This window comes from Panthera uncia, unplaced genomic scaffold (genome assembly GCF_023721935.1).
Source record: "Panthera uncia isolate 11264 unplaced genomic scaffold, Puncia_PCG_1.0 HiC_scaffold_998, whole genome shotgun sequence".
Taxonomy (NCBI): Eukaryota; Metazoa; Chordata; class Mammalia; order Carnivora; family Felidae; genus Panthera; species Panthera uncia.
The window spans coordinates 7,050-20,061 of NW_026060197.1; the positions used below are offsets into that span (position 1 = coordinate 7,050).

Consider the following 13,012-nt stretch of genomic DNA (forward strand, 5'->3'; position numbering starts at 1 on the left):
AATTACCATTCTACTCTGGTTCAAGGAATTTGACTTTTTTATTTTTATTTAAAACAATTTTTTTAATGTTTATTTTTCAGAGTGTGTGTGTGTGTGCATGTGTGTGTGTGTGTGTGTGTGTGCGCGCGAGCACACGCACGTCACTGGGTGGAAAGAAAGCTTTAACAGAGGATCTGAAGTCGGCTCTGTGCTCACAGCAGACAGCCTGCTGAAGGACTCAAATTCACAAACTGTGAGATCATGGTCTGAGCCGAAGTCGGACGATTCAACTACCCAGGCGCCCTGATTTTTACTTTTAAAGCTTTGTTTTGTTTTGTTTTGTTTTTTTAAGAGAAAGAGAGAGCACAAGCAGGAGAGGGGCCGGGAGATTGGGACAGAGAGAATCGCAAGTAGGCTTCTCACCGTCAAGTGCCAGGAGCCCCGTGTGGGGCTCGAACTCATGAACCGTGAGATCACGACCTGAGCCGAAACCGAGAATCAGACGCTCAACCTGCTGAGGCACCCAGGCTTCCCAGAGGAGTTTGACTTTTTCAGATTCCACATAGAAGAGCGAGATCATGCAGTGGTTCTCTTTCTGTGTCTGGCTTACGTCACGCGGCATAACGTCCTCCAGCTTGAGCCATGCTGTTTTTGCTTTTCAGTCTTGTACCCACCACCTTTCCTTCTCTCTGCCAGTTGGATATTTTCAGTGCGTCTGTGTTTGTGAGCATGCACAGGCACCTCTGTGGTTTGCCTTTGCCTCAGTTCTCTGACCTTTCGCAGGCGCTCCTGTGGGGAGCGTGCTTTGCTGAGTCTGCATGTTTACAGGCGGTCCTCAAACTGATCGCCAGAGGAAGCCAGGCTTCCTGGGGTCCTGAATCAGCAGAGCAGGAAGGAAATAAAAAGGCCACAGAACTGTCGAAGAGGAAGAAGACAACTTGAGGGCAGAATCTGTACCTCTAGGGACAGGTCTGAGAAAAAGAAACCGTGTGATGCCTTGGAGTCCCATCATCCGCGAATAGAGGCAGAGGCTCCAGAGCAAGGCTCCAGCGATGCTGTTTCTTCCAATCAAACGACCTTGGGTAAGTCCTTGGCCTCTCTCCCTCCCGTGGTTTCCCCATCTGTAAAATGGGAACGATAAAATAGCCTTTCCCGTTGGTTGTCGCGAGGATCCTAGGCATCTGAAACCAGAGCTTGGCGAGAGTTAAGTGCTACCTCCTCCTACTTTCAAACGTTTCAGTTTCAAAGTCGAGAATTGGAAAAGACCCATTTATTTTCTTCCTGTCTTTCATCTCTTGTGTTCCAGTTAATAACGAACATCAAATGAGCAAACCAGTGAACAAACCAGAAACACCCTGCTAACCTATTTTTGGCATTTGCCACGGAACCAAGATTTCTTCCACAGGCAAAGGGCACCCAAACAGGGTGAAGTCAGAGGAAACTGTCATCCTGGGTCCTATTGCCATTGGAACTGAGGGCCACAAGTCCAAATCCCATATTCTAGCAGTAGAAGGTTCAGAGTGGATACTTTCCTTCAACAAGCACAGCAAGAAATACACAATTCAGGGAGGAAGCCTTACATGGCAAACCTCATCTTTACAAGTATCAGGATTGGGTGCTTGGGTGGCTCAGTCAGTTAAGCGTCCGACTCTTGGTATAGGCTCAGATAATGATCTCATGTTTCCTGAGATCGAGCCCCTCGTCAGGCTCTGCTCTGATAGGGTGGAGCCTGCTTGGGATTCTGTCTCTATCTCTCTCTCTTTCTGTCCTGCCCCAGCGCTCTCTCTCTCTTTCTCTCTCTCCTCTCAAAATAAATAAACTTTAGAAATGTTAGGATGTACCAGGAAAAGTGTTTAGGTCTTGAGGGGCCATGAGACCTGGGCCTTACTGCCCATCGGATTGGGGTTGTTGGAGGGGTGCCTGGCTGGCTCAGTCAGTGGAGCACGTGACTTGATCTCAGGGTAGTGAGTTCGAGCCCCACGTGTAGTGTGGAGTTTACTAAAAAGAAAAAAAAATAGTCATGAGGGTTTTGGCTAAGAACCAGCTTGAGGGGGTGGGAGAACAGTGTTTTAATTACAAGTCAAACTTCACTTTCAGGGAAAAAACAACCCTTAGGCTTTTTCTGTTCTATTTAGCTTAATTTTAATCTTTCTCTCCAGCAGGTAACTCTTCAGTGGAAAGGGTCAAGGTTCCTCACAGTTTCTATCTACAGGCCAGTTATATACCAAAGACCCCCCCCCCCCCAGAAGCTGATTTCCCATTTTTACATAAAGTCCTGCAAAGAAACTCTCCCTGTTCAAGTGCATTGAGTCCATTTCTTCTGCCATTTCTGATGCTACAGGGTTAATCCGGTATGAAGAGAGTGACAAAGTGCAGGGGTTTTTGTTTTGTTTTGTTTTGTTTTTTTAGATTCCACATTCATAACCAAGTACTTGGCAACCGGCCCTCTCATATGTTGCGAAACAAAAATGTGTTGCCTTCAGTGTGTTTTTAATAGGCCAAGCAGTTTATTTGATCACAGTGCTTGGGTCTAGACTCAGAGACACCAGAACTTTCCCACTGTGTTGTCACTGCTTTGGTTAGTATCTTGGTTTCCCTTTGTCTTTCTAAAGAACCATTTGGGGACTGGGAGAGTGATTTCCTGGGAGTAGCTACAGGCCCTTGACCACGACCTAAACTCTTCCAAGGAATTCGCATCCAGGCTTGCAAAATATTTTGCAAAACTTGCAAAAATTCACCAGTTCTAGATTTTGAAATTACTGGCACAGGCAAGCGTCTACAATCGTGAAATTCTCATGAGTGGGGTAGAGCAAATTTCTATAAACAAAGTAAACTCCAATCTCTGCAGCCCTTTGTGGAAATATTTATGCCCCGCGAAAAGGGTCCCTTTCAGCTCTAGGATGCTATAATATAAACATTTACTATAAATGAAGTGCTTTGTGAAAACACCCATTCCCTCGGAAAGCTTCTAGTACCTAATTTTACCTAAACACCTCTTTTTGCTCCATAGGTTTGGCGGAAAGGTAAATATCCCTTGTGATTCTCCGGACAAGAGAGGAGCCAAATGTATAGTGGATGTAAGTCCGTTTTATTAAGGGGCCTGAAAGTATAAACAACAACCAAAAAAACCTTGCAGACCCACGAGCCTTGTGACCAGCTTTCGTGGAACTCAGCGGTCCTCCTCAGAGCCACAACCAGAGGCCCTCCCATAACAGTGAACCCCGGTGTCCCAGAAGACAGCAGCAGGGCCAAGGGTTGATTTATCAGCCGTTATTCAAATCCCCACTTGTAGACAGCTGGATTTCTTTTCAGCGCAGCCTAATTATTTTTTGCTGGCCCTTGTATTCACGTCCGCTCGCCTGATTTACTTGAATAAAGGCTTGTGTGAAGTGAAGAGTCTCCAACCAAATGACCATTGGAAGTAGATAGTGGTTCAGTGCACCGGACAAAGCGGTGCTTCCTGGAACTCTCCTTCCAGACGGGTCAAAAGCCATAGCCCCGGAGACCAAGGAGCCAGCCTCAGGCCGACGGGAACAGCTGAACTTTCTCCCCTGCTATTCCCGACCTCTCTCCCTTGCTTGGCGCATCTCGTGCTTTCTTGCCTGCCTCTTTCCTTTTCCTGTTTTCCTTCTCTCCCCTTCCTCCCTTAGCAGCCGCAGTCTTACTCATACCACACCTCTTAACCAGACGTCTTACTGTCCTCCATCCTACTTTCCGGGGCACCTTTGGACTTGTTCCTGTTTTCTTCTCCTCTTTCCAAACATCTCCTGTCTCCACGTACGGGGCCCAGGCCACCCCCACCCAAATCTAGTGTCTTGTATGCCACCAGTCCCGATACTGTCCCCGGAGTCAGAGTTGTTAAATTGTCCTTGGTGATTACTTCCTTCTGGCTTTGGAATGCAGGCTTGTCACACACCCCAATAGCCATTTTTCTTCTCCTCCACTTTTGGACGGAACATGGCTGCCCAGACTGCAATTCACAGCCTCTCTTGCAGCCAGAAGTTGCCCTGAACAAAGAGGTGACCCCAGAACTGCCATGTGGAGTGCCTAGCAAACGTCCTTAAAGGGTAACGTGAAGCACCCTTCTTTGCTCCTTCCTAGTTCCTACCAACTAGAATATGAGTGTTGTCTGGAGGTTCAGTAGCCAGCTTAGATCATGAGGCTGCTCTCCGAGCCACAGAGCAGTAAGACCGGGGCGGGGTCTCTGGTCTCTTGATTAGAAGGCCTCCGTACCAGCCCTGGACTGACTGCCAAGTTCTGTTACTGGAGGAAGAAGCTAACCTTCCATCACATTTAAGGCACAATTGTCTTTGAAAGATAGATGTAGCCAAATGTACATTCTAACATGGAATGTATAAAATCATATGGCACATAAATCAAATTTGCTGAGACCCATGCCCAAGGTTGGGCCTTGCAAAGAGAACAGACATAAAGGAAAGAAATTCTAATTACTCAAAACCCTGGTGACCATCTTTTCATAGGTTTACCAGATTCCCTCAGTGCCACAAATGATGAGCAATAATATAGCCTTTCGGTCCAGAGGCAGAAGATATTTTAATGTTCTGGAACTTTGGGGGGGATGGAGAGGCGACTGCAGTCTTAGCCACAAATTGCAAGAAGACCACAAGGAAGGGGGCTGCCTGGGTAGCTCAGCCCATTGGGCATCCGACTTCGGCTCAGGTCATGATCTCGCGGTTCATGAGTTCGAGCCCCGCGTCGGACTCTGTGCTAACAGCTCTGTTTAGCCTGTTTCGGATTCTGCCTCTCCCTCTCTCTCTGTCCCTTCCCCGCTCATGCTCTGTCTCTCTCTTCCTCAAAAAATAAACATTTAAAAATTAAAAAAAAAAAAAAGAATACTCTAAGGAGGGGCTTAGTCAGCAGAGCCTGTGACTCTTGAACTCAGGGTCTTGAGTTTAAGCTCCGCGTTGGGTGTGCAGTCTACTTGATAAATAAATAAATAAATAAATAAATATTAAAATAAAAAAAGAATAGTACAAGCAGTTCCCATACAATCTTTACCCACATTCCTCAAATACTAACATTAAAAAAAAAGTTACCCTTTTACTTCATTCACTTTATCACTCTCTGTTACACAATTTTTTTTTTCCTGAAACATTTGAGAGTAAGTTACAGACACACTGGCCCTTCACCAAGAAATACCTTAAGCATGTTTCCTAAAAATAAGGGCTTATGTGACACCATAACCACAGTAACATTATCCAAATCAGAAAATCAGCCCTCATGTAATGCTATTACCTAACCAATAGACTTCTCTTAGTTTTTACCGGTTGCCCAGATCGAGTCCTTTGCTACAAAAGATAATCCCAAATCACATGTTGCAGTCTCTCGTGTGTCTCTCTATCCCTCTTCAATCTGGAAAAATGTGTCTTACCCCGTCTTTCATAGTCTTGACATTTTTTGGAGAGTTGGTTATTATGTAAAATGTCCCTCAGTTTGGGTACATCCAATGCTTTTCTTATGATTAGATTCAGTTTGTGAATTGGGGGCCAGAATACTCCAGAACTAATGCTCTGTTGATTCTCAGTGCATCCACCCTATCAGGAGGCATATGGCACCAATTTCTCCTGTTACTGGTGATGTTAACCTTGACCATTGGTTAGCTTTGTGTCTGCCAGGTTTGGCCACTGCAAGGTTATTGTTTTCTCTTTGAAAAATTAATAGGTATCTTGTGGAGAGATACTCGGAGACTGTGGAAATATCCTGCTAATCCTCTAGCTTTTACCCACTAATTTTAGCATCCATTGATGATTCTTGTGTGAATCAATTATTACTCTACTGGTTGCCCAATAATGATTTTACTTACTATCATTATTATTTTTTAATGCTGATTTATTTTTGAGAGAGGGAGCGGGGTAGGGACAGAGAGAAAGGGAGACACAGAATCTGAAGCAGGCTTCAGGCTCTGAGCTGTCAGCCCAGAGCCCAACACAGGGCTCAGACTCGTTAACCGTGAAATCATGACCTAAGCTGAAGTCAGACGCTTAACCGACTGAGCCACCCAGGCATGCTCCCCCCACCAAATGATTTTATAACAGTTTTTCATTTCTGAGGAGGATCAAAATTTCTTCATTTTTTAAATTTTTATTTATTTGCTTCTGAACCCACTTGATTGACATATGATTGAAATTTAGAACATGAAAGCAAAAACCCAGGCAGGTGGTGATTCTCTCCATGAACACTATAAATAAAAATGATTTACCCGAGGGCACCTGGCTGGCTCAGTAGGCAGAGCATGCAACTCTTGATCATGAGGTTGTAAATCTGAGTCTCACGTTGGGTGTAAGCATTACTTAGAAGTATTTTTAAGGTCGCCTGGGTGGTTCAGTCAGTTAAGCATCCCGCTCTCGATTTTGGCTCAGGTCATGGCCTGACGTTCATGAGTTCGAGCCCCGCATCGGGCTCTGCACTGACAGTATGGAGCCTGCTTGAAATTCTCTCTCTCTTTCCCTGTCTCTCTGCTCCTCCCTGCATCTCTCTCTCTGTCTCTCTCTCAAAATAAATAAATAAACTAAACAAAAATTTTTTTTTTAATTTTTAAAAAAATAAATAATTTACCCATTAAGAAATCTCTTTATGAGGGGCACCTGAGTGACTCAGTCAGTTGAGCATCCGACTTTGGCTCAGGTCATGATTTCACAGTTCACGGGTTCAAGCCCCACATCGGGCTCTGTGCTGACAGTTCAGAGCCTGGAGCCTGCTTCTGATTCTGTGTCTCCCTCTCTCTCTGCCCCTCCCCCACTTGCTCTCTCTCTCTCTTAAAAACAAATAAATAAATAAAAATTTTTTTTAATTTAATTAAAAGAAAGAAAGAATTGGCTAGGTGTCAGCCTTCCCATCCCAGTATCTTCATGGTCCTAGCACCTACCTGGGGAGATCTCACCCGGCATTGTACCAAACATGAAATACACCCACATCCTGTAATCACATCAATTAATAGGTATCTGTGTTACATTATATGTGTCGGTTTTCACTGGTTAGTTGGCCTATTTTGTCAGCATTTGATTAGTTGTAGTAAGTTTTGAGTGTAAAGGCAATGCGTTTTCTTGAGGTCTCAAATCTTTTTGTAGGCTTCTGCACAGCTCATAGGACTAAGGGACCGCATCTGCAGTACCTAATGAATTTTAAGTTGCAAGAAGTTTTATTTACTTTATCTTAGAGACAAATGTCCCTGAATTAATCAAACTTACTTCTTTTTTTTTTTTTTTTTTTAGTGTTTATTTATTTTTGAGACAGAGAGAGACAGAGCACGAATGGGGGAGGGGCAGAGAGAGAGGGAGACACAGAATTGGAAGCAGGCTCCAGGCTCTGAGCCATCAGCCCAGAGCCCGACTCGGGGGTCGAACTCACGAACCGCGAGATCGTGACCTGAGCTGAAGTCGGATGCCCAACCGACTGAGCCACCCAGGCGCCCCTCAAACTTACCTCTTAAAAAAACAGACAACAACAACAACAAAAAAACGGCTTTATTGAGATTTAATTTCCATACCATTAAAGTGTACAATTCAGGGCATCTGGGTGGCTCAGCCATTTAAGCATCGGACTCTTGGTTTTGACTCAGGGCGTGATCTCACGGTTTGTGACTTCCAGCCCCGAATCGGGCTCTGTGCTGACAGCAAGGAGCCTGCTTGGGATTCTCTCTCTCTCTCTCTCTCTCTCTCTCTCTCCCCACCCTTTCTCTCTGCCCCTCCCCTGCTCACACACACACACACACACACTCTCTCTCTCTCTCTCTCTCTCAAAATAAATTAGCTTAAAAAAATAAAAATAAAGTGTACAATTCAATGGTCTTTAGTGCATTTACAGACTTACGCAATCATCAGCACTATCTAATTTTAGAACATTTCATCACTCCAGATAGAAACCTTGTGCCCACTTAACGTCACTCCCCCATCCTTCCCCTAATCCCTGGCCACCACACAACTACTTTCTTGTCTCTATAGATTTGTCTTTTCTAGACTTTTCGTATAAATGGAATCGTATAATATGTGGTCTTTGTGATTGACTTCTTTCAACGTAGTCTAATGTTTTTGAGGTTTATCCATGCAGTAGCATGTATGTATCAGTATTTCATTCATTTTTATTACTGATTAAGTACTACTTAGTATGGATGGAACACATTTCATTATCCATTCACCAGCGGCTGAGCACTTGGGTTGTTTACACTTTGGGGCTATTGTAAGCCATGCAGCTGTGAACATTTTGTGCAAGTCTTTGTGTGGATATATATTTTTGTTTACCCAGGAATGGAACTGCTGGGTCATGTGAGAACATTTAGGGAAATTGCCAAACCGTTTTCCACAGTGATTGCACCATTTTACGTTCCTGCCAGCAGTGAATGAGGGTTCCACTTTCTCTACGTTCTCACCAACACTTGTGGTTCTCTTTTTTTATTCCAGCCATTCTGGTGGGTATAGAGTAGTAGATCATTTTGGGTGGTTCTTTTTTTTTTTTTTTTTTTAAGTTTATTTATTTTGAGAGAGAGAGAGAGAGATTGTGCACACGTGCAGACTCTCACACGGGGAAGGAGGGAGGGGGAGGGGGAAGGGCGCAGAGAATCCAAAGAAAGCTCTGTACTCCTGGGGCTCAAGCTCAGGAACCCTGAGATCCAGACCTGAGCTGAAACCAAGAGTCAGATGCTTAACCGACTGACTGAACCGCCCTGGTGTCCATCATTTTGGTTTTGCTCTGCATTTCCCTAATGATTAGTGATGTCAAACATCTTTTCATGTGTTTATTGGCCATTCGTGTATCTTCTTTGAGAAATATTTATTCAAATCCTTTGCCCATTTATTGTATTTCATTTCATTTCATTTCATTTCATTTTTTTTTTATTAAATTTTTTTTTTTAACGTCTATTTATTTTTGAGACAGAGAGAGACAGAGCATGAACGGGGGAGGGTCAGAGAGAGGGAGACACAGAATCTGAAACAGGCTCCAGGCTCTGAGCTGTCAGCACAGAGCCCGACGCGGGGCTCGAACTCACGGACCGTGAGATCATGACCTGAGCCGAAGTCAGCCGCTTAACCGACTGAGCCACCCAGGCGCCCCATTTCATTTCATTTTTAATTTGAGAGAGAGTGTGAGCAGGGGAGAGGGGCAGAGAGAAAGGGAGAGAATCTTAAGCAGGCTCCACACTCAGCATGGAGCCCAATTCGGGGCTCAATGCTACAACCCTGGGATCATGGCTTGAGCCAAAATCAAGAGTTGGACACTCAACCGATTGAGCCACCCAGGTTCCCCTGCCCATTTTTATTTTTTAAGATTTTAGTTTTAAGTAATTTCTACACCCAACATGGGGCTCGAGCCCACCACCCCAAGATCAAGAGTCCCATGCTCCACCAACTGAGCCAGCCATGTGCCCCCGAATTCTTCCTTTTATTGTTTGTGCTTTTGGTGTCGTATCTAAGAAATCATTCCCCAAGCCAGGATCATGAAGATTTATTCCTATGTTTTATTCTAAGAGTATTATAATTTGGGGGTTGCCTGGCTGCCTCAGTCAGTGGAACAGTCAACACCTGATCTCGGGCTTGTGAGCTTAAGCCCTGCGTTGGGTGTAGAGATTACTTGAAAATACGATCTTTAAAAAAGAGAGAAAGAATTTTAGCATTTTACCCTTCTATGATCCAGTGTGAGTGAGTGTTTGTGCATGGTGTCAGATAGGAGTTCAATTTAATTCTTTTACAGGTAGGTATTGAGTTGTTGGAGCAGCATTTGTTGAAAAGACTACCCTTCCTGGGGCGCCTGGGTGGCTCAGTCAGTTAAGCATCTGACTTCGGCTCAGGTCATGACCTCGCCATCCGTGAGTTCGAGCCCCGTGTCGGGCTGTGCTGATGGTTCAGTGCCTGGAGCCTGTTTCGGATTCTGTGTCTCCCTCTCTCTCTGACCCTCCCCCGTTTATGCTCTGTCTCTCTCTCTCAAAAATAAATAAATGTTAAAAAAAATAAAAAAAATAAAAAAAGAAAAGAAAAGACTATCCTTCCCCCCATTGGCTTATCTTGTCCTCTGAATTTTACAACGCTCCTAAAAGTCTTAAATCTAGTGGCAGGATCTGAAAATTAGGGAAAAGTGGTTATTTCCAGGTCTGATGTGACTGCTGGTACTGGAACCTGTCCTGCAGACCTCTCAGATGGTAAGCTTGCTCTTGCAAGAAAAGTAATGGCCTTCTGCTTCCCAAGGTGCCAACAGAGATTTCTGGTTATTTATTTATTAAAGTTTATGTATTTATTTATATATTTATTTTGGTATTTTTTTTATTTTTTATTTTTTTAAATTACATCCAAGTTAGTTAGCATATAGTGCGACAGTATCAGTAGATCCCTTAATGCAGCGGACCCATTTAGCCCATCGCCCCTCCCACCACCCCTCCAAAGTTTATTTATTTGTTGAGAGGGAGAGAGACACAGACAGAGAGAACAAGTGGGGGAGGGGCAGAGAGAGAGGGAGACAGAGGATCTGAAGCAGGCTTTGTGCTGACAGCAGACAGCCTGATGCGGGGCTCAGCCTCAGGAGCCGTGAGACGATGACCTGAGCCAAAATCAGACACTTAACCGACTGAGCCACCCAGTCGCCCCAGATTGCTGGTTTTTTAGAGCACCGGTGGTGTTCCAGTTTTACTGGCTTTGTGCATGGGGGTTTCCCGTCCCATCAGCACCTAGGTGGTGATCATAGCAATGGAAGCTAAGTATTACCCACAGAGCAGCGCCGTGTATAACTGTCAGGACCCGGCTCCATTAGGTCCAAACTCGGGTAGCCAACGTGGCCACCGTGACTGCTGGTGACTATGCCTAAGGACCCTGGTATTTCCGGAAGTGATTTTGCAAACGTAGGCGAGGCTACTATAAAGGATTGAAAAAGTGAGAGCTCATGGGAACTGAGATTTGGACATTTATTTAAATGGGGTCCTACGTATAGTCACAGGCCCTGCCTGTGCACTGTGTGTGTGTGTGTAACAGTGTGCAGTGGGGGCCCAATGCATTCTTCCCGGTGACGAAACTTGTCCAGACCTAGGATCGGAACAGAGCAAGAAACCAGCCCGGCACACCGAGATCAAGAATTTGGAGCTGGAATCCGAGGCCAAAGAGCATAGATGGGCCAAAGCTAAAACCAGGAGTGAAACAAAGATCTTGATCAGGAGCCAGACATCAGGATCCAGGAAGGCAGGATACAACAGAGACATTGAGTGTGGACAAGAGTGTGGTAAGAATGAGACACCCGAGACAGAAACCAAGGATCACGTTGTGCCTGGGAGTCTAGGTAATCTTGTAGTTGGATTTAGAGGAAAACTGGGTGATTTTCCCGCTGACCAGCCTTTTAGGAACTGCAGAGATGTTCATTTCTACATTCCAGACAGGTGGGTTCCTGGCACGGCTGGTCTCACTGTAGGTGCTTGTGACAGCTCCTGACCCAAGACACGTGCATGGCAAATGCCTAGGATGTGTCTCATGTGGCAGCAGGTACATTTGGAGGTAGAAGCTACTGTCAGAGTATAAGACAAATCCTGCTCTCAGGAAGCTGAGAAGTCGGCTGGCTTAGACTACTTCCAGGGTGGGGGTGCCTGGCTAGCTCAGCCGCTAGACCATGCAACTCTTGATCTCAGGGTTGTGAGTTCAAGCCCCACAATGGGTAGAGAGTTTACTTTAAAAAAAAATTGAGGGGGGGGTGGGTGCGCCTGGGTGGCTCACTTGGTTAAGCAGCTGAGTCTTGATTTCAGCTCAGATCATGATCTCATGGTTCATGAGTTCGAGCCCCACACTGGGCTCTGTGCTGACAGTGTGGAGTCTGCTTAGGATTCTCTCTCTCTCTCTCTCTCTCTGTTCCTCCCCCACTTGTGCTCTCTCTTTCTCTCTCAAAATAAATACACTTAAAAGAAATTTTTTTAGGGGTGCCCGGGTGGCTCAGTCAGTTAAGTGTCCGACTCTGGGTTTCGGCTCAGGTCACGATCTAGAGTTCAAGTCCTGCATCACACTGTCTCTGTCTCTCTCAAAATAAATAAATAAACTTTAAAACAAAAAAATATTTTAATAAAATAAAGAATATTTCTGGACTGGACACAGGTCCTGGGACTGTGAAGTCTGCATTCAGCTTAACCATAGTGGCAAACAATGATCAGCCCTAATTCATGTCCAGGTCAGCACAGCTAATAAACGGAAGAGCCAAGATTAAAATTTAACTTTCTTTATTCTCCAATGGGGCTCTTTCCTTCTTCTGCACCAAGACTCAGAGGCACAGTAGAAGGAGAGAATGAAAAGGGCTGAGATTTGATTATTTCCGGAGGGAAGAATGATAAGAGAAGAAAGTTAAGAAGGAAGAGACAGTGTAGGGGAGAGGGTTAACAGGAGGGCAAGCAGTGAAAGAGAAGGGGAAATGTTAGGGAACTTATTAGTTACAGTTCTGCAGAGAGATGGAACCAGATTATATAATGTATGTAACATACTTAGTACACACACACACACACACACACACGTATATACGTGTTCATAAAGAGATTGATTATAAGAAATTGACTCACAGAATTACAGAAGTTAAGGGGCGCCTGGGTGGCTCAGTCAGTTGGGCGTCCGACTTTGGCTCAGGTCATGATCTCGTGGTCCGTGAGTTCGAGCCCTGCATCGGGCTCTGGGCTGACAGCTTGGAGCCTGGAGTCTGTTTTGGATTCTGTGTCTCCCTCTCTCTCTGACCCTCCCCTGCTCATGTTCTGTCTCTCTCTGTCTCAAAAATAAATAAATCTTAAAAAAATTTTTTTAAAGAATTACAGAAGTTAAGAAATCTCAAGATCTGGGGCACCTGGGTGGCTCAGTCACTTGAGTGTCCAACTTTTGATTTTGGCTCAGGTCATGGTCTCGTGGTTCCTGGGATGGGGCTGCATGCTGACAGCACACTGTGCTTGGGATTCTCTCTCCCTCTCTGTCTGCCCCTCCCCTACTCTCCCTCTCTTTCCCTCTCCCTTTTTTAAGTTAAATAAACTTAAAAAAAAAAAACAAAACACCTCAAGATCTGCAATCAGCAAGCTGGA

General features: G+C 44.9%; 1 long non-coding RNA gene across 2 annotated transcripts; it reads left to right on the forward strand.

Moving 5' to 3' along the window:
- Positions 1 to 571: 571 nt before the first annotated feature.
- LOC125918563 (uncharacterized) lies at positions 572 to 9,979 on the forward strand. Of its 2 annotated transcripts, none has more exons than XR_007456479.1 (2): positions 572 to 1,061; positions 2,389 to 9,979. It is a non-coding gene; the product is annotated as an uncharacterized LOC125918563 (long non-coding RNA). The 2 variants fall into 2 exon arrangements; XR_007456478.1 differs by having other exon boundaries at positions 2,990 to 9,979.
- The last annotated feature ends 3,033 nt before the right edge of the window (positions 9,980 to 13,012 follow it).